General features: G+C 41.4%; 1 protein-coding gene and 1 pseudogene across 1 annotated transcript in view; one reads left to right on the plus strand and one right to left on the minus strand.

Moving 5' to 3' along the window:
* LOC140197591 (sorbin and SH3 domain-containing protein 2-like) overlaps positions 1 to 21682 on the minus strand; it is a 369773-nt gene that overhangs the window by 338548 nt on the left and 9543 nt on the right. The gene's annotated exons all lie outside the window — the stretch shown is intronic.
* LOC140197212 (sin3 histone deacetylase corepressor complex component SDS3 pseudogene) lies at positions 1792 to 2745 on the plus strand (annotated as a pseudogene).

The raw sequence follows: 21682 nt of genomic DNA on the forward strand, positions 1-21682 counted from the left end.
CAGCCTGGGTGAATTGCTGATTAGAGTGCTAAATTCAGTAAGAGTATTGGGGAAAGTTACGTAGGTTGAACGGTGGTTTGATCAATCAGCAGGTAAGGATGTCATGTTAATCCAGATTAGCAGTGACATGACTGAAATTGCACTGCCTAATAGGTTATGGACACTGTACCGTATAGCCTACATTATAATAAGGGACTACTTTATGTTTTAGTAACACGTCGTTGCATGCACTATTAGGCATTAGATCTGTACGTGTGTGCCGAGTTCAGTTTCCGCCAGTAAATAACCATGAACTTTAGCTCCCGTCTCCAGCGTTTTTATTAATAGCATTGTTGTGTAACCAGGCCACATACACAACAAATTGGTGACAAGGTTAATGGACCTTCATCGTATCGGAACGCCGTGTTTTAATTGATAATGGCACTCAGAAGAAGAGTGCAAGGAACGAGCCAAGGAGCAGGAGAAGGAGGCAGAGCGAGGCTGCGAGTCTGAAAGGAAGCAGGAGCACAGCCAGGGTCGGGAACGTCAGGAGACCGAGACCACGATCGGAGCCGCAGCACATCCAGCTGAGACGACAGACGGCGCTAACCCCCAGGGACTGAGAGTCTGCCTGCCCCAGAAGGGAGATAAAAAGGAGCAACACACGAATCTAGACAGAGTGCACTCATGGCGCTAGCAAAAAGGACACGTGAGTCAAAAAGAAAACAAAGGGAAAATGGGGCTAAATTAACATAAAAAAGATGGCGATGATTGGAACCATTGCAGCATTTGATAGTGGTATTGAAGACTGGGCAACTTACATTGAGAGAGTGGAGTTATATTGTGAGGCTAACGATGTTAAGGATGAAAAGAAAGCCAGCGTCTTACTCAGTATTATGGGAGCAAAAACATATGGGCTGATACGGAGCTTGTTAACCCCTGAAAAGCCAGCTGACAAAACATTCAAGCAAATAGTAACACTCTCCAACAGCATTTAAACCCCAAACCACTGGCCATTGCTGAAAGATTTAAATTTCACAAACAGAATCAGAGCAAAAATGAAAGAATTTCTGAATATTGTGCTGAATTGCACAAATTATTAGAACATTGTCAATTTGGAGCTGGTCTCTCAGACGCATTGAGGGATAGGTTAGTGTGTGGCATGCTCTGTGAAACCACACAGGAAAAGCTGCTGGGTGAGAAGGCTCTGAACATTGCAATATCAACAGAAATAGCAGCACGGGGTACTTCAGAGATACAGTAAAAATCTATGGAATAGGCTACAAATAAAATGTCCCTGAACAGAAATGAAGGAAAGAAATGTTACCGTTGTGGGAACATGTCACATGACCCTGATGAATGTTGGTTTAAAGACAAAGAATGCAGAAACTGTGGCAAACAGGGCCATACTGGCAGAGTATGCAAAGCTAGTAAACAGCAGAAAAAGGACAAAATACAGAGAAACAAGAAACCCCAGAAAGGAAAATACAACAAAATGTACACAAAATGGAAGAAAGCAGTTCTGATGAAAATGACTAAGACGAAAGTGTATCGTCTTGTCTGCAACTTTGCAGCGTGAAAGAGTCAGATGATCGAAGAGTAATATGGATTACTCCACAAGTGGCAGGCAGAATAGGCAAAATTAAAGTGACAGTGACCTACGGAGACAAAACACAGCAGCTGAACCTCTATGTACTGAAAAATGGAGGACCACCATTGCTGGGGTGGGAATGGCTCAGGAAAATCCAGTTGGAGTGGCACACCATCAAGGCACCAGATGTTTCAACAAAGGAGGGCAGCTCGGCGGGGAAGATGTCCACAGCTCTCCTCTCACCCTTTGTCGACTATTACAACAATGAGGAGGAGCTAGACGTCAACAATGAGGACAAACACATCAACGATGAGGACGAACACAGTATCAGTGGCCGTGACTCGGATGAAGATACAGAGGATGCAAGTGAGACAGATATTGCCAGTAAGCAGGATGACGAAGACTACCTGGAAGTAAAAGATCAGATGTACCAGAAGAAATTGACATCTCTCAAAAGACAGCTACAGCAGTTACAGGAAGGCACTTTGCAGGAGTATCAGAAAAGGATGAAGAAACTAGATCAACGATACGAGGAAAGAATATGAAATGCAGAGCTTTTTCTGCAACTAGAGACAGAACAAATCAAAAGGAATTATATCAAAGAGAAGAAAGCAACAGTGAAGGAATTTGAAGATAAAAAGATTGAGTTAGAAGAAAAGAAAAAGATGATTGACAATGAAAGGCTAACAATGGAACTCACACGAGATCCTATGGAAGTAAAGCCAATAATGACTAGGAAACTAAGGAGGAGACCTCATGACCCTGTTCCAGTTAGAGACACAAGACGAAAACCTGCACCTGCACAGTTAAATTACTTGTTAACAGATGAACAGATAATGGAAGATCTGTGAACTCGCAATAAGCTTAAATCTCCAAAAAGACCAGCATCTCCATCTTCTCCTGAGCATCTTCCCAACACTCCTGCTGAATCACCAACACAAAGATATGAAGCATGAATAGAAGATGGGAAGTTATATCATGATAAGAGATGGTATCATAAAGGTCAGGCTATCAATTTGGAATCTAAGGAGAATACGAAGATTGGTTGTGTAATTAGCTCAGTTGGAACAAATGAGATATGGGTAAGGAAGACAAGTGATAGCGCAGAGATGTGTATATATCTAGGACAGCTGCACAGAGGAGTCTTCATTATACGGAGGTGAGCTGCTGCCTAGAACTCTTAGCAAGTTGGAGGCGCACATCTTCTTAACTCCCTATGCTCAGAGGTCAACTGTTCATGACTTTTATATGGAAATCTGTATTAAAACAAACAAGTTTATTGACAGACTGAAGAACACACTATTTGAAGATACTTTCCAACGCCATCTCAGTTTTGATGATTGTACATATTTATAAGAATAACATTCACCTTTTCATGGATTTCCCTTTGCTTTCGTCATCTATGCAAGATGGAGGTGACTATGGCTGGAACCTGCCAGTTTGTGGATTGTTCAGTTTATTCCAGACAATAGAGTGAAGACCTATTTGCTTCAGTGCTGGACAATCTAGAGAAGACCCCCTCCCCCCCAGAGACTTGAGTTATAAATGGATCTTAGACCAAAAGTAAAAAAAAGGCTTGTTATAATTCAATATTATTACGTTACTTTGTTATAATTTGATATTATTAAGTTGCTAAGTAAACAAATGGTAGGCATTTGTTTGTTAAGGGTAAACATTCGTTTAGCATAATGCCCCAGTAAAATAAACAGTTGATGCACTATTAAAATAAAAGGGGAGGAGTGTACTTACATTATAATAAAGGACTACTTTATGTTTTAGTAACACGTCGTTGCATGTGCTATTAGGTGCGTATTGATCTGTATGTGTGTGCCGAGTTCAGTTTCTGCCGGTAAAGAACCATGAACCTTTGTTCCCATCTCCAGCGTTTTTATTAATAGCATTGTTGTATAACCAGGCCACATACACAACAGACACCTAGAGAGGTGGGACCATGGGCCACCCATACTTTTCGAGAAGGGGGAATGTAGCCAAAGGGGAAGAATTTAAAGGCAAGTTTCTTGAAGCTGAGGGTGAAGACTTTAAAGATAAGTTGTTCTCGATTCTGCAAAGTGAGGGAAAGAGTTGTCTGATGTGAAAGGTCCTTCAGCAGGAGGTGAAAATCCTCAGTTTGTTTTGGTAATTATATGCCAAAGTGCACTGGCAGAGAGTCAAAGTTATCATAGGCTGAGAATGTTCCCTGGCGTCAAGCCCACCCCCGATGGGGAGGAAGAATATGAGGTTTGGGCAGAGCAGACATCTCAGTCACCGGATGAGTGGTAATGCTCAGACAATATGAAAAAACAGCCACTGGTAGTGAGTCTAAAAGGTCCGACTGCTGCGTTGGTGAGATCTGTAAAGGCAGAGAACCCATTAGTTATGTCTGTTGGCTACATGCAAGCATTAGAAAGCATTTTTGGCATGACGAACAGCCCAGAGGAGCTTATGATTAGGTTCAGGCACACATTCCAGGAAAAAGGGGAGAAACTTTCTGCCTACATTTTCAGACGAGAGAGCCAGCTGCATTGCTTGGGCTGTAAAGGGACTATTCAGCTGGCTGAGGTAGATCGATTAAGGATGGAGCAAGTGATGAAGGGCGCGCAGTCATGTGATGTGATTGCTTTAAGCATCCATATGTCTCTGAAGACGCATCTTCCTTCCTTATTTGTTGAGCTGATCAGAGAAGTAAGAGAGGAAGAAAACATGATGGAGGAGTGGGAAGCCTCCGTCAGCAGGGCAAAGTCCTCAGAGGTAGCCTCTATTGCTGAAGCAACCCCTGATGCCACACGAGCAGAGTTGAGGCAGGATGTAGTGAAAAATTTGCAAGCCGAGCTATCTCGGTTGATGTTGATTAGTGCTGGCACCTAGCGTGACAAGTCTAACAGGAAGCCGGACCCACCGGTAGGACGTACTGAGCAGAGGTCTGCTGCTGACAGGGGTGTCGTGATGAGCGAGGTGAGTGGTACTTTCTGTGACAACTGTGATGAGCATGGACATTACAAATGGGAGAGTGAAGGACAGGGTTACTTAAACAGAAAAGGAAGTCGGGAAACTTTGGAGAAACGCAGTAAGGGAATAGCCTGGCATCTCGGGGGGAAACAATGTATCAAGGAAAACACTAAAGTGCAACACCCGATTCCTAAAGGCTTAGTGGTGTATCCATACAGATTGAGGGTACTTATGCAAGAGCCATACTTAACATAGGTTCTCTGGTTACTCTACTTTACAGATCCTTTTACAACTGGTATTTGACGCATTAACCATTGACGCCACTCAGTGCCCAACAAATTTGGGACCTTAGTGCTGATGACTACTCATATGATGGATACTTGTTGTTCAAGCTGTAGTTTTCAGAAGCAGATGTTGGAGCAGCTGAGGCCCTTGATACATTAGTGTTGGTCTGTCCAGACCCGGTTGCAAAGGGTGAAGCTTCCATTACTATGGGAACAAATACTCCCATTGTGAGAGGGCTCATGGGAGCTTGCAAGAAGAGAAACAGAGAGAATTTCTTGAAAACCTTGTCCATTCACCTGGTGTTCAGAGCAGTTTTTGAGAAGGTGCAAGTTCCTCCTAAGCAGGACGATGAGCATAAATGAGGAACTGTGTGTGGTACACCCACCCCAAACCCATCATGTTACGTCCTGGGTTTCTGTTATCAAGCAAATTCAAGGAAACAAGAGGAGATATGAACAAAAGGTTTGGTTCTCTCAAATGAAGCCTGGAGAAAGGGTTTTAATAAGGAATTTGGGACTACCAGGGAAGTATAAATTGGGTGTCTACGCGTTATGTAAGTGGAGAGCCAGATGCCAAATGTGCCAGTTTTCTGGGTGAAGCCAGAAGATGGGAATGGCTCTGTCAAAATTCTTCATTGGAACCACCTTTTCCCCCTAGGGCGGGAGGTATGTGTTGACCCAGAGCCTGACACCTAGTAGGAGATTTCTGCGCAGAAGGAGGAGAACAGAAAGGCAGTCAGCAGAAAGACCTGGAAAGGACCCAACCACTGAATGTTGTACGGACTCAGAGGATGTGGAAATGGGGGTGTGGTATACTTTTCCTTATTCAAGCTCCCCAAGAATTGATGAAGAGATTCCTGAATCTCCCAACCCTGACTCAGGCGTAGTGGGGCGACTGGGAGCAGACATGTTGACATGATGCTAGACAGTGAAGGGAGGGCTGGGCTCCAACGTAATTGGAGATGAAGCTGAGCTCAGTCAGGAGACAGAGGGACCTGAGCTGCCGGAAGGCACAAAATATACGGTGGGGGGGGGCGGCACGTCCCCAAGAAGATAGGAAAGGTCCCAAAGAGTGCCCAAGACTGAAGAAACTGAAGATTAGATAAGAAGGTCTCAGAGAGTCAGGAAACCCCCAGATAGGATGACATATGATGCACTGGGAAACAGAGTTTTGTGTCAATCCCCATAGTGAAATATGTTACTACCATTTACAAATGGGTTAGGGGTCCTGAAATCATGAAATTCCTTTGAATACTGTGTTATTAATAATGGTTTGATACATTTCAAAGTCATGAGGACATGCCTATTTTTGATGAGGGGAGAATGTAATGCCCTGGTTAAGATTTTTACTGCTAATGCAGTAGGGTATTTATCTAGTAGCTTTCTGTGGAAGCAGTGTGTGTCCTGCTGATAGTGTTTGGGCTTCGGTTAAAGATAAAGGGCTGTAATGTTCAACTTAGGAATGTTATGTCAGCCAATCAGGATAGTGAAATTGAGAGAAGGTGGTAGAGAAAGCTGGGCAGAGAGAGATTGGTGGAGCTCATGGTCTTTTTGGCGGGAGATGGGAAGAAGAGAAGATTGGGAGAGACAGCAGTAGGATTCGATCTGATGGGAAGACGCAATTGCAAGGACTGCTATGCGAGTCGAAGGAATCCTAGATGGGAAGTTCTACCAGTGACTGGTGATGAGAATTCAGCACCATGTGTAAGGGACACACCCAACTTTTGGAAAATACGAGCTCCTACAATGTGCACATTTGGACTGGTTTAATTGTAATGGGCCATTTTATTTTCTTCTTTTTCTTTTCCTCTTAATAACTATTTTAAAAGCTGAAATTAGTAGATATACTTTCTTTGTAATTGTATGGGTGTACGATCTGTTTATTTTTGCCATCTGCTAATTGTGTATGGGCAGTATTTACACAGCATTCGCTCAAATCAGGGTTCCGTTAATCGAAACAGCCCAACTTTCCTGTTTGGTTGGACCCAAATCATACCAAACCTGGACATATATTGTTTAAGACAGGTGGCTTTCTCATTGCTGAGTCCAGTGCTGTTGGGAGAGCCAAGTTTCTATACAAGACTGGTGATGGGATTCAGTAATTTTATGTATTACACTGTGCTGGTGCCACAAACAAAATTCACGATGCAAGTAGGTAAACCTGATTCTGATACAGGTCTCTATTTTGGACTGAGAGTGGGAAGGGGGCAGTGACAGGACAATCATGGTTGGGAAAGGGGAAGGGAGTGGGGAGGGAGCAGGAAGCACCAGAGAGACATTCTGTAATGATCAATAAACCAAATTGTTTGGAATAAAATGACTTTGCCTGGTGTCTCAGGGATGGATGTGTCTGCACCCACACCACCCTCCATCCCTAGCATTCCTCCTCTACTAATAGTCCCACAACCCTCCTGCGATGCTCCACCTTCATCATTCCCAAAATTCTCTGCTCCCACCACATTTATAAACTCCCTCTCCACTCCACATTGACAAATACAGTATTGTGCAAAAGTCTTAGGTGCCCAAGTTATAGCTATCTATCTACAAACGTTTGTATATGTGCCTCAGACTTTTGCACTGTACTGTAGATAGATGGAAAATGCTTGAGGGATGTGGTCTAAATACAGGCATATGAAACTAGATGGATATCTTAGTTGATATGAACTAGTTGGGCCAAGAAGTCTGCTTCTGTTCTGTATGATCGTTTGACTCCATTATAGTGAACAATGGTGTAGCATCAAACTTACATAACAATCCAGTTTAATTCTGCAAAGCTCCTGTGTAATTGGAAGATTGCAAGTTTTGACCCGATGATTATTAGTACAGCTGACCAACAATTTGGTCACAAGGTAAATGAAACATCTTGCAGAGCAAAGGGAGATGAGGAGTTTCAGGGAAGTAATTCCTTCTGATCAAGAGTTTATCTTTATCACAACATTTTTTATTATGAGTCTCAACTGTAATCTCAATCCTCTGCCTTTTGAATGGTATGTGTGTTTGGCATTTTTGAATATCTGTGTGGTTGGGTTCCTCTGGTTAATTCTTTCTAACGTGACATGAAAAATCTGATGCAAAGCACCAGCTTCTAATGCAGTCCCAAATATTTGGTGCTAACATACAGAGGTGATGCTGATCACATTATTGTGGTCAAAAATGTGTAATGTTACAAATGATTATCAAAGCATTTTGAAAGGTAAGGACATGAAAATGGGTCAAAGCATGGAAGAACATTTAATAAGTCCAATTTAAAATGAGCCGTGCCTGCAACGTCCTCCTAACTGTAGGCATAGGTAGTAGAACAAATCAATACAGGCACTTTAAATGCCTGTGCATTGTACCAACTCCACTTACAACATTCGTCAATGGAGCATTGTTTTGCGGATGGAATGGAGATGAATTGTGCAAAATACTGCAACTTTTGCAGGCCAGGCTGCTTCGCAGAAAGCTTGAAATTAAGAACCATCAGTTCACCAAAGTAAATAGCAAAAAGAATGAGCCTGTCATTTGTCCAAATTAGCTGCTGGAAAGTCAATTAGAGGAGGGCAATTAATCTCCAAATTAAAAGCAACATCTATCACACTTCTCTTCACTGAACTATTCAGAAATGCATCTATTTTTCAATACATTAATAAATCTAAACCTGCACATGACATTTTGAAAAGGCATATTTCTAAAAATATAGGAACTATAATACCATGTATTTATGTACATTTTATTCTATATCTGTACTTTAACCTCTCATATTATTTTAATATAATTATTGAATGTTGTTAGCTTTCATGCATACCATGCACTGACCAATACATGTGGTGTATATGATGAATAAAGTTGATCCTTGATGGAGTTTTAACAGTTGTGCAGCTTTTATTAAGAAAAGAGAACTTGTAGTACAAGGCTAAAGGAATTAAATACGTCTTGATTCAGTGACTTCAAACTAAGGACTTATTGTTCATTCTTTGCTGCCCTCTTTTGTGAACAGATTAGTCATGTTTGAGTAACTGTTATAATTAATAACATGTATCAGCATAATAGTGGGATCTCTAGTGTTTGGTTGTAGTGGGCAAGGGAGATTTGTTTCCACTGGAAAGAGGAACTGTAACATAGGTTAGAGGTAAATAATTAAGAAAATTCACTAAGAAAGGAAAATGTTTTTATGTCTGTAGTGAGTTATTTAATTAGAATAGGTTACCCAAATATTCTGTAGTTCTTTAACTAATGAGGCTTCTCAATTCCCTGCCCACAATAAATCTGGCCCTTACACAGTACAATTAACAGGCAGGAGGTCTATCAGACATGACTGCCTTCTCTGCAAAATGGCAGCTGAGATGGTTTGTGTTCAGGCAGATGCAGTGGACAATTAGAAAAGGTTGTTCTATTTGAACTGAGGATATTGGCTAAGTTTCTGATTACACTGATGGTTGGGTTGAGAGAAGGGCTGCTTATTTGGCATCAGATGGTGGTTGTTTGGAGTCAGGTCATCTGACAGTTGTGGGAAACTTCAAATAGATGGTCTCAGGAATGAGTTAAATCATTCTGGATCACTGTGCGGCTTTCTGCACTTTTTAGGGACACCATCCATGCTAGACATGCACTCGCCTCAGAAGTTTCCTGCCTATTCCACCTGCCAAGTTTCCAAAGGTCTATGGCTAAAAATAGAATCAAAGTATAAACAGGTGGCCTCATTTAGCAGATCAGTCAACTGCTTTTCATTTTGGTTTCATTAAGACCAGGTGGTGGATTGGTTCAAGGAGGCCAAGTTTATCCTCAAAACTCATTTCCCACAAGGCTGCATCCTCAGCTGCATACTTTCCTCACAACTCCATGGCCAGATTCTAACTCAATATACAAGTATGCAGATGATACCACTGTAGTGGGCTGTATCTCAAACAATGATGGGTCAGAGTACAAGAAGGAGATAGAGAGCCTAGTGACATGGTGTCATGACAACTTTTCCCTCGATGTCAACAAAACAAAATATCTGGTCAATGACTTCAGAAAGGTTGGGGGTAGGGTGTTTGGTGCTCATGTTCCTGTCTACATCAATGGTCAAGAGGGCAGAGAATTTTAAGGTCCTGGGAGTGGGCATAACTAATAGTTTGCCCAGCACCACAGCCTAGAAAGCTCACCAGCAATGTTCCCTCTAACTTGTAATAACCAGTGTGCACAAAAGTCTTGTGTCTCCAATTATTTGCCCAGTGACAACAATATGTGCACACTGAATTTTTAAGCTGAAGTAATCCAGAAGCTATTCTAAGGATAATAAACTACCAAGTCCAGTTTGTTGTTCATTGTTTAAAATAAATAAAATAATATACATCAATGAGTCTCCTTTCTCACATACTGTACAACAGCATGTCACATATACGGCATTTGTGAGGTATACTTACTCATGCCAACGAGGTAGAGGGTGACAATGTTTTGTGTACAGTTTAAATTCCTTTGTGCGCTGGTAGCAAAAGATGTGTTCACACCACACCTTAGAGGGAACATTGCTCACCAGTGCCTCTTCGTCCTCAAGAGGTTAAAGAAATTTGGCAAGTCCCCTTTAGCCCTCATTATTTTACTTAAATCAATGTATCAGAGAGAAAAAAAACATCTTATTTGGATATATCATAGCCTGATGTGGCAACTGCACTGCCCGTGGCTACAAGAAACAACAGAGACTTGTGGGCAGCACGTCATGGAAAGCATGTCTCCTCCATGGGCTGCCTATCCTTCTCACTCCCTTAAAGCAGACAACATAATCAAGGACCACAGGACGTAGGACCTGAACTAGGCTATTTGGCCAATCGAGTCTGCTCTGCCACCCATCCCAGACACTCTTTCTTCTCACCCTCCCAGAGGGCAGAGGATACAAAAGCCTAAAAGCATGTAAACGAGGCTCAAGGACAGCTTTTATCCCACTGTTATAAAACTATTGAATGGTCCAATTGTTACTATAAATGGACTCCTGACCTTACAATGTACCATGGTATGGCTTTGTACTTTATTGTCATCCTGCACTGCACTCTCTCTGCACCTGTTGCACTTCATTCTGCATTCTGTTATTGTTTCCCCTTGTACTGTCTCAATGCAATGATATGATGAAATTACCTCTATGAACAAAGTGACTTTTTCACTCTACTTTGGTACAAGTGATAATACAAAACAATTCCACAATTTACCAAGTGTCTAGCTTTAGGTTTTATAAATTTTAACCTCAGAATCCTAACCTGCTCACTTTCAACCCAAAACAATTTTCAGCCTTTCCAAAATGTGTTCCAGATTTTCTGACAATGGTGAAAAGGCACCAACTCTTTGATACTCAGATGTCCTTGTAATACTTTAGTGTTTTTTGCTCTAGAAAGACATCTGTTTTTGGTAGCACCAAACATGGTGTTTAGACATAACAGCAATTTCTATTCTACTTTCACACTTCAAACTTAAATTTCAGAGGTAGAGTACAAAGCACTACCACTATAATGTAGTGCATTCAGCAAGGCTAATTAGGGTCAATTTCTATGAAGCCATTACAAACAGCCTCCAGGCCTCCTCAACACTAGTAAGACCAAACACAGACTAGCTGACAGCTTTGCCAAGTACCTCTAATCTGTCAGCCATGGGCTTCTGGAGCTCCTGGTTGCTAGAAATGTTAATTGTGCACCCCATTCCCACACCGACATGTCTATCCTCAGTCTCCTTCACTGCCAGGGCGGAGCTAAACGCAAACTAGAAGAACAGTACCTTATATTCCAGCTGAGTAGTCTACAACCTGATAGCATTAACACTGAATTTTCCAGTTTCAGGAAAACTGTTCCCTTTCTTTCTCATTTCTGTATAGAATGGTTGTGGAGCAGATGCTTCCATTGGCAGGAGTCTCGGATCCAACCTAAGAATAAGGGAATATCCTTTTAAAGCTGAAATGACGAGGAATTTCTTCAGCCAGTAGGTAGCATCAATGGAATCGTTGCCACAGGAAGCTGTGTAGGCTGTGTGGATTTTATTGAAGACAGTTTTTGATTGGTTGAGGGATTTAGGATTGTGGTAAGAAGGTAGGAGAATGAAGTTGAAAAAATAATCAGCCATGATTGAATAGTGGATTCAGATATGATGGGCTGAATAGTTTAATTTTGCTCGTTTATTTTAAGATCTCTCTATCTAGTTTTTCCTCCACCCACTCCTGCCATCCCTATCTCCCCATTTTGTTCCCCTCCTACACACTCTTTCCACTGGGTCCCTTCCCCCTACTGCTTCCATCTGCCCATCCCACCTCCCTTATTTGGTTCCACACTCCACCTTTTCCATCATCTGCAGCCTCTTATTTCCTCCCACTAAAACCGCCCAGCCTCTGTGCTATTTCTATTCTTCCATCCTCCATCTGCCTATTACCCCTCTTTACTTGGATCTACCTATCACTTGCAAGCTCCTGTTATCCCTTTCTATTGGCCTTCTCCTCTCTAGTCCCTCTACAGGCCAAAGGTCACAACCTAAAATGTCAACAGTCTATTTCCCTCTACAGATACTGCCTGATGCACAAAGTTATTCCGGCATCTTGTGTGTTGCTCCAGATTCCAGACTGCAGTCTTTTGCATCCCCAGCTTATAACAGGGTGCAGTTCCAGAGAACTGTTCATAATTTGAACTGTGACAAGTGAGTGACTGAAGTGAATTTGCTTAGCTCTCAGCTCTGCCTGCCTTGACTCATCGGACCCCAGGAGGGATGGGGGTGGCAGGTGGAAGAAAAGGCACACAGCAAAGGCGGAGGTGGCTTCTGCCCTGCAGCACCCAGCAAATCCAAACTGCCAATCTACCAAATACTCACTTGCATATGTCGGCTGTCCCACAGCAGAGCGCTTATAACCCAGGGATAACCTGTACAGAGTGGCAACCGTCACAGTAGGCCTGGAACTGCACCAACATGGAGTCAAATGTCATGTGGAGCTGGAAGATCGTCATGTCAGTGAAGGATGCACTTATTGGCCTCCTCATACAGCAAAATGCCCATAAGTGATCTCCTGGCACACTCCATGCCGCAGAAGTACAACCTTAAGAAACACATTGAAACTTGGAGCACTGGGGAAATAGACCGTAATCTAAGACTTTGTGGGGAAGAATTGCAATTTAAGGTCTTGCTTCCATTTGACATGGAAGGACTGGGTCTTGAGTAACGGACCCGCAAACTCTTGAAAGGTTATTGTCCAGAGAAGCCACATGAGTGAAACTGGTGTTTTGCAGACTGTATGTATGAATTTGATGACACCACATAGAGTGAACAACACTGAACGTAAAGACATGCACAGATTGTCAGTCCTTATGAATAAAAATTATACCGTGTTTGGAAAATACAGTACATCAGGGACAGCAACTATGCACCTCCTTAAGAAGAAGAAAGAAGAAAGCCCTTATCTCCAAGTGGAGTCATCGGGACGCCATCATGATGGTGTTTCTTTAGCAGGCTTTCTTATTTTTACGAGGCCAAGTTGCTACCTCGATGCTCAACCCAGCATGGATGGAAAGCGTGCAAGGGAGCTGGCTGGATTTGAACTCGGGAGCCTCTGCTCTGAAGTCCAGTGCTGATGCCACTAGGCCACCAGCTGGCGTGTGCATCTCTTTAACGGTGAAAGTAATCATTGATGAAGCATCTTGGGTCTGAACCAAGAAATACAAGTTAGAATACTTAACTAAATAAAAAATCATGTATGAAAATGAGAAATAGCAAAATAAAATAAAAAACGATATGTTTTTAATAACTTTCATAAGCCCAGAAATGACATCATCCAATTTTAGACTCAACAGACTGAAGATACTAGGATTTGGCGGGGAACAAAAAACAAGCCGCCTGAGGGATCAGCAGGTCAGGCAGCATCCGTGCAGGCAAAGGGATGATCAATGTTTTGAATGAAGACCTGGCATGAGTCCCTAATGTAGGGTTTCAGCCAGAAACCTATCTATCCCTTTGCTTCACGATGTTGCCTGACCTACTGAGTCCCTCAAGCAGCTTGTTTTTGCTACCTTACAGCCAAAGTTTTGCTTTGAAGTGTCGTCAATGCTGGGAACACACCCATAATTCTCCCTCAACATCTCCTCACAGAAAGAAATGCAAACAGACCATTTTTTATTTGTGATACCAACTAAGGGATAAAATTTGGTGGCACACCAGGGACAGCCCCTCATTCACCCTTGGTAAAGTACCGGGAAACTGAAACCCACCTGAGAAAACTGAGGCGGATTTCAACCTCTCGTTCAAGACTAGCACCTTGAACAATGCAGAATGCTTCAATAGTTCAAGTTTTCTGTTCATATCTCTGGAGAAAAACAAATGAGATTAACAGGGATAAAGTGAAAGTAGCCTGAAAAATGTTTAATTTAGTCTTATTTTTAAAGTCTGAAAGTAATTAAGATCCAAAGGAGTGAGACTCCACACCTGTAAAAGTCAGTTTCAGGAACAGAGAGGTTAATTGTTAGTAATTAAGCTGTTAAAAATTTTACTCATGGTGAATGAAGCCTGGCAAGTTAAATGTGTAGCTATCTATTAATTGTGACAACATTACATTGAGGCAAGTGTCTCAAAGCTGAATAAAGGAAATGGCAAGGTAAAGGAACTGTTTTAGTTTTTGAGAAGCAGGGCGATGAACTAACCAAGCTCCTGATTTTTATATGAGCCCTGGAAGTTGGGGGAACTTAATATCACATTCTAATAATGATGAGCATTGATAATACCCACTATTTTAACCGCAAAATTTGGACCAACATAGGCTGTCAAATGGCTCATTATCGTCAGATCTTTTCACACTTCTGTCAACATGCTCAGCTCAACTGGTGTGAAGTGTTCTTTTTGTGCAAAAGCAAGAACACGTTGAACACAAACAGATTTATTTTCTACTTCTGAAATTCAACCCATGGGGCAAATGAAACTGAGAATGTCTCCCGACAACCACTCTTAGTAGCTGTTAATGGCTATTGCACTGAGAGTGCTAAATTCTACTACCAGCCTTAATCTTGTTTATGATTTTTTCCTGTTATGGCATGACAACTTGTTTGTATGTCTGGTCCAATAGTGTCTCACAGCTAAACTATGCAACAGATTTTATGGCATTTCACACGCTGTGATATCATTCACTTTCCTGTCTTAATCATATTAATGGCCTTTAAAGGACACCATAATCCAATTCAAAACACAGTTATAAACTGATATGCATGCTAAAATTAAATGTACAACTCTGAGTACACTCGTCAAGCCTTTACATATGCACATTATTATTCAATATTGACCTTCGCAGCTTCCACCGAATTGGTTGCATTTAATAGTCCTGTCACCATCTACATGCTGATAAATCAAAGAATTTCAGTCTTATTAGAGAAGGAAACATGACTCTTTGATCCAGTCACAATGTTTTTAACTGTTAATATATATCAAGGCAATGACATTTATTTCACACTATCCTTAAACTGCCAGAAAGCTTAATTATTATGACAATGCAGACATTTCTAGTGCTGCACCTTGCCTGACATTTGCTCACCAAAAATGCTTTCAAATAAAACAATGTTTAAAATAATTCAGGAGGTAACACACACACACATACACACACACACACACACACACACTCACACACACACAGTGTTGTTCTACAATAACAAGAAATCAAAGTTCCTTGGAAAACAATCAACTAACTGTCCAAGAGTTTCTCACCACCTGCCTTGTTTACTGTTTGGAAAAGGAATTCACGTTGGCAGTTTACCAATTATCTGGTGCTCTCTCAGAACTTAGCAAGTTTTAAAGAGTTTCAATCAATGGGTCCACCATCTCCAATTTCCCCCAGGATCAATAAAGTATGACTATGACTATGACCATCTCTGCAGCCATTCCTTTATAATCCATGGGTGAAAATCATGAGGTCCTCGTAACTTATCCAGCTTTAACACCATGGGTTTGTCTAAAATTGTATCCTTTGTAATTGGGATTTTTACAAGCTTCTCCCTTCAACTGAAATTATCCCATCTGTTATCTCATGATATTTGCAGTGTTCTCCCATTAATTGACAAGGCTTATTCTCTAAAAGTCCAGAGAAAGTCTTTCGATATTACACGCAATTTTCTGTCAAAAATTTATTTCCCCCTCCCTATGCACTTTTGTCTTTAGCTTGTCATAGCCCTTGCCAATTTGTATCCCCTACAGCTCAATTGTATGTGATTTTTAGCCTAATTTGTTTACCAGTAATTGTGCTTCTTTCCCCTTTCTAATTCAGATAAATTCTGGCTGAGTGTTATGGACCAGTTACTTGAATATTTTCCAGTTCAGGTACTCAACCATCACTTACCTTATTTCCTGGTCTGCTTCAGAGAGCTCCACATTCATACCTTTAATTGTCCGACAGAAGATAGTAGTTTTTGACCCTGTAGTGTTCATTCTCAATCTACATCTATCATATTAAGGTCACTACCTCCTAGGGGGATCTTTCATCACAAAACCTCTTATTAATCCTTTCTTATTACTCGTCACCAGATGTAAAATAACCTGCTCCTAGGTAGGTTACATAACATACTGCACTAAGAAGTACTCCCTGACACACTCCATACATTTGTCTGCTACAATATCGTTGACAGTTTGGTTTGTCCAACTGATATGTAAACTAAAATCTCCCTTGAAAGTGCCCTAGCCATTTCACCATTTACGCTCTGTACAGCCGAGAGGTCATATTTTGGGAGGTGTATAGACTACTCCTACCTATGCACTCTTTCCCTGTGATTCGTGATGTCAATCCAAACTGATTCTACATTACTCTCTACTGCTATATCTCCATATCAAAATCAGAACCAGAATCAGGTTTAATATCGGCGGCATATGTCGTGAAATTCATCAACTTTATGGCACCAGTACAATGAAATACACGATAAATAAATATAGAAAAAAAACTGAAGTATATTAAGTATATATACATCTATTAGTTAATTAAAGTAAGTAGCGCAAAAAAAAAGAAATAAAAAAGTAGTGAGGTAGTGTCATGGGTTCAATGTCCATTTAGAAATCAGATGGCAAAAGGGAAGAAGCTTTTCATGAATCATTGAGTATGTACCTTCAGTCTTCTGTATTTCCTTCCCGACAGTAACAATGAGAAGAAGGCATAGGTGATAGAGTCCTTAATGTTGGACGCCGCCTTCCTGAGGTACCGCTCCTTGAAGATGACTTGGATACGATGGAGGCTAGTACCCATAATGGAGCTGACTAAGTTTACAAGTTCCTGCAACTTACTTCAACCTTGTGCAGTAGCTCCCCCCACCCCCACAACTGATACCAGACAGTGATGTGGCCAGTCAGCCAGCCAGTTGGATATGGCAACTCAGCACCACTTCAATACCCTTGTTATTAACAAAGCTACATTACCTCCTTTCACCTGTGGTCTGTTCTTTTGAAACGTCATATAACTTGGAATATTGAGCATGCAGTCCTAGTCACTCTGTGACCATGTCTCCATAATAACTATTCCCCATGAACTATAATAATATAAGACTCTGCTGTCAATTCATCTTATTGCAAATTCTACGTGCTTTGAAAGACTACTAAGCTTTGATATGTATTTTAAACACAGTGTACGAGCTCTGCATTTGCTTTGTGCTGCATCATTTTTTTCCCATTTTCTGTCCCAGTTTGTTCTATGAAGGGGAAATTGACATGCTTGAATACGAATAGGAGCACTTGTGAGCACGTCAAACCCTTTGCTGCATTGTTGGCCTCTAATTCCAATCTCTGCAGATGTCTTTGCAGTAAAGAGTAGAACCTTGCACTGTTTTGTACACCAGGGCTGCACAACTTGTAATCGATGATGCATTCAATTATCTCACTTCTACATGCATCTTGATTTCTACCACCGAACAGCACACTGGTTCTGCAAGGCCATTGGCAAGTTGGAGAGTCTCTGGTTCTAGACCAAATGAGGAGCGTACCAGCAGTGTGCGTCATCTCTCTGGTTCAGTACAAGCCTCCTAATATCACTGTCATTCTTTGGCATTTTAGGAAAAATAGTAAAACAGAGAGCAACTATTCGTTTTGATACACGTGCCAGCATCATTTGTGATTCTTCTGATCATGACAACATATACTAGCTTAGAACAGGCCAGCCAGTCAGCTGCATAGACCATATGAGATGACTGGAGTTATGAAAAGGCTGCCACCAGTACCACAGCACTCTAACTGGCAGAGGTGGGAAATATGTTTCATTCAAAATGATTGTAGTGGCTGATGGAGCTCTGAGAATTTACTTTAAAAAAGATCCTACCCAGCTAGTAAGAGAGAAATGTAGAAGTTCCAGCAAGTCATTGCAGGGTAGACTAATAATGTTATTGTTCCGATTGGATTTCAAAATGGATGCCATTCCATCAGCCTGGATGGCTTAAAGCAGGATCAATAGTAACAAAGTGCCAAAGTTACACAGCCCAAGGCAAAGCAGTGAGGAGCAGCAGAACCAACTCAACAGCTCTCTTCAGTGGGAAACATAGATGCAATTGAGCAAATGGTCTTGGTACGTATTACATCATCCAGTGAACCAACATTTCTTGACGACATTGGCCTAGCATTTCTTTCTGTGCTGGTGACTGCTTCTAGTGTTTGTATTTAATTCATAAATGATGATTGAGCCACATTAAACAAAACTACTCCATGAATCATCTTTCAACCTTAGGCACTTTTCTCTGAAAAAAACTGTTCCTCGAGTTAATGTTCCTCCAGTAAGTGTTTAATTGGGCCGTACCAAGGTCTGATTATTCCACTTGGAAACAGACATTTTGTGTTTCAGGTTTATTCAAGTAATGAATCAGAGCTTTTAATTTAATTTATGGATGCCCTGATTTCTTTGTATTTTGTGCACGCACAAAATCATTATTATTGATTTTGGGGTTATGAAACAAGATAAATGAGGAATACAGGGAAAGTCAACTCACTGGATGCCTAACATAGAACCCTGGAGGAGAAAACTAAATGCTCAGTGCAAATATGAATACACGCCAAGTAACTTCAACAAGCAGTCAACTCAAAGGAAGCCATTGATAAAAATGTAAAAATATGATGAAAAATGTAAAAAATAATATAATGCCGCCAGAGTAATTTGCTGCCAAGTCAGTAGTGACTGAAAAACTGCAGGCATCAGATGACTGATTCTGGAAATAAATAGTGCTTGATTATCATATTACATTATACAAACTTCTGCAGATTGAAATCTGAAAATTTGCTTTTATCAACATACCTTTTCCCTAATTGCTGCAGCAGTATTGTTTTATTCTGCCTATAACTACTAATTCTGTTGTATTTTTGTAGTCTCGATTAATATTTCAGTAAAATGAAAGCATCATGCGAATAACTGCAGCTTGTTTACCTGACTGAATTTGCTGCAGGAAATGATTCACAGTCATAGCGCATTACAGCATCGTTGCAGGCTCTTTGACCCAACAGGTCCATGCCAACCGTCTCTCATCTATAGTCTACCTATTTGGGTGCTACAGTAACACAGCAGTTAGCACCTTGCTTTATAGCACCCACTATAAGGTTAGGGTTCAAATCCCGCTGTTGTCTGTGAGGAGTTTGTACCCTCTCCCCGTGATCACTTGGGTTTCCTCTGGGTGTTCTGGTTGCCTCCCACATTCCAAAGATGTATAGTTAGGGTTAGCGAGTTGTGAGCATGCTGTGTCCAATTTCCTGTGTTCGGCCCCTTTCCCCCTTTTCCCACCCCTGCATCTACCTATCCAAGTGGCTCTTAAATCATATTACTACACCCATCTCAATGACTTCCTCTGGCAGTTCATCCAATATACTCACTGCTCTGTGTGAAAATGTTGCCCTATAGGTCGCTTTAAAATCTTTCCCCTCTCACCCCAAATCAATGCCCTTTTTAGACATCCCAGCTCTGTGGAAAAAACTGTTACCCATCCACCTTAGCCAAGGTCCTCACGATTTTATAAACCTCTATATGCTCCAAGGAATAAAGACTGACTGGCCACCGGCTCCCTCTATCTCAGCCCTTCTAGTCCTAAAGTCCCAGACCACAGTAGCATATTATGACATTTCACAGCTTGTCAGAGTTTGGAAGTTATTTCTGGTGTCCTCTGTAAGAAGTTTGTCCATCCTTCCCATGAGCACATGGGTTTCCTCCAAGTGCTCTGGTTACCTCCCTAACCCACAGGCCAAAGATGTACTGGCTCGTAGGTTAATTGCTCATTGTAAATAGTCCTGTGGTTAGGCTAGGATTAAATAGATGGTTTGCTGGGTGGTGTGGCTTATTAGCTTGGAACGGCCAAAAAAAAACTCCTTGAAAATCTTGTCTGCACTCTTTCTAGCTGAAACACATCTTTACTAAAACTGTACACAACACTCCAAACATGGCCTCAGCAATGACTGAAACATGAAATGTCTCAACCCTTATATTCAGTACCTTCACTGATGACGGCCAACATGCTAAAATGCCTTTTTCACCATCCTGTCACTTTCAATTAATTCTGTACTTGTATTCCTGGGTCCCTCTGTTCAACTCCATTCCTTAGTGACCGACCATTTATAGTACAAGTCCTACACTGGTTTGACTTTCCAAAATGCACACTAGTCTGTATTAAAATACAGTTGTACTCCTCTGCTCTCTTCCCAACAGATCAAGAATCCCCTGTAATCTCAGATACCCTTCTTCGTTGTCGACAACACCACCTAATTTTGTGTCAGCTGCAAATTTACTGTTCATGCCTTGAGCATTTGCACCAAATTATTTATATGAATATCAAATAACAAGGGTCCCAACACCGATGGCACACTTCCATTCTGAGAAACAACCTTCAACCACAACCCTCTGCTTCCCATCTCCGAGCCAATTGTAAATCCAGCAAACCAGCTGCTCACTGGATTCCATGAGACCTAACCATGTCTTAGGCCTTGCTGAAGCCCAAATAAGTAACATCCACTCCCTTAGATCATCTACCTTTTTGATTATTTCTAGAAAAAACTCCAAATGATTTGTCAACTGTTGTGTATGTGGCCTGTTTACACAACTACATTATTAATAAAAACGTGGGAGACAGCAGCTAAGTTTCATGGTTCTTTACTGGTAGAGTCCGAACTTTTACTCACACACATACAGATCCATATGCACCTAATAGCGCATGCAACAGCGCGTTACTACAACATAAAGTAGTCCCTTATTATAATGTAGGCTATACAGTACACCAACCATGGCCAAACTATCCACCACCCTAACTATCATCCTGCTTACACTGAATCAAGTGCTTGGCAATAATGGAATTTACTTTCTATTTAAAGAGATCACACCATTTTACAGAGGTGACACTCTACAAAGATTTTCTTCTTACTAATGTATGGGCAATGAGCAGAGAATTAACAACAACTCAAACAGTTTTTTGTCCTGTGACTTGAAAGTGAATTAAGATGTTTTGTTTTCAGATGAGACATAACTGATTTTCGAACCTCACCAGTAGATTGTGCTCTACCTGTCATTCTGCAGATGAAATTGCTAAGTGATTTAGTATCACCACCTGCATTACCATCTCGTATTGGGGTGCTACTGTACAGAATTATAGTAGGCTGCAGAGAGTTGTAAAGTTAGTCAGCTCCGTGGGTACTAGTCTCCACAGTATCCAAGACATCTATAAGAAGCGGTGCCTCAGAAAAGTGGCTTCCATCATCAAGGACCCCCACCACCCAGGGCGTGCCCTTTTACTCATTGTTACCATCAGCAAGGAGGAACAGAAGCCTGAAGGCACACAGTCAGCGACTCAGGAACAGCTTCTTCCCCACTGCCATCTGATTTCTGAATGGTCATTGAACCTATGAACACTACCTCACTACTATTTCTGTTTCTGCACTGCTTACCCTAATTTAACTCTTTAATATATACATACACATACATACACAC

This window comes from Mobula birostris, chromosome 5, assembly GCF_030028105.1.
Source record: "Mobula birostris isolate sMobBir1 chromosome 5, sMobBir1.hap1, whole genome shotgun sequence".
NCBI lineage: Eukaryota > Metazoa > Chordata > Chondrichthyes > Myliobatiformes > Myliobatidae > Mobula > Mobula birostris.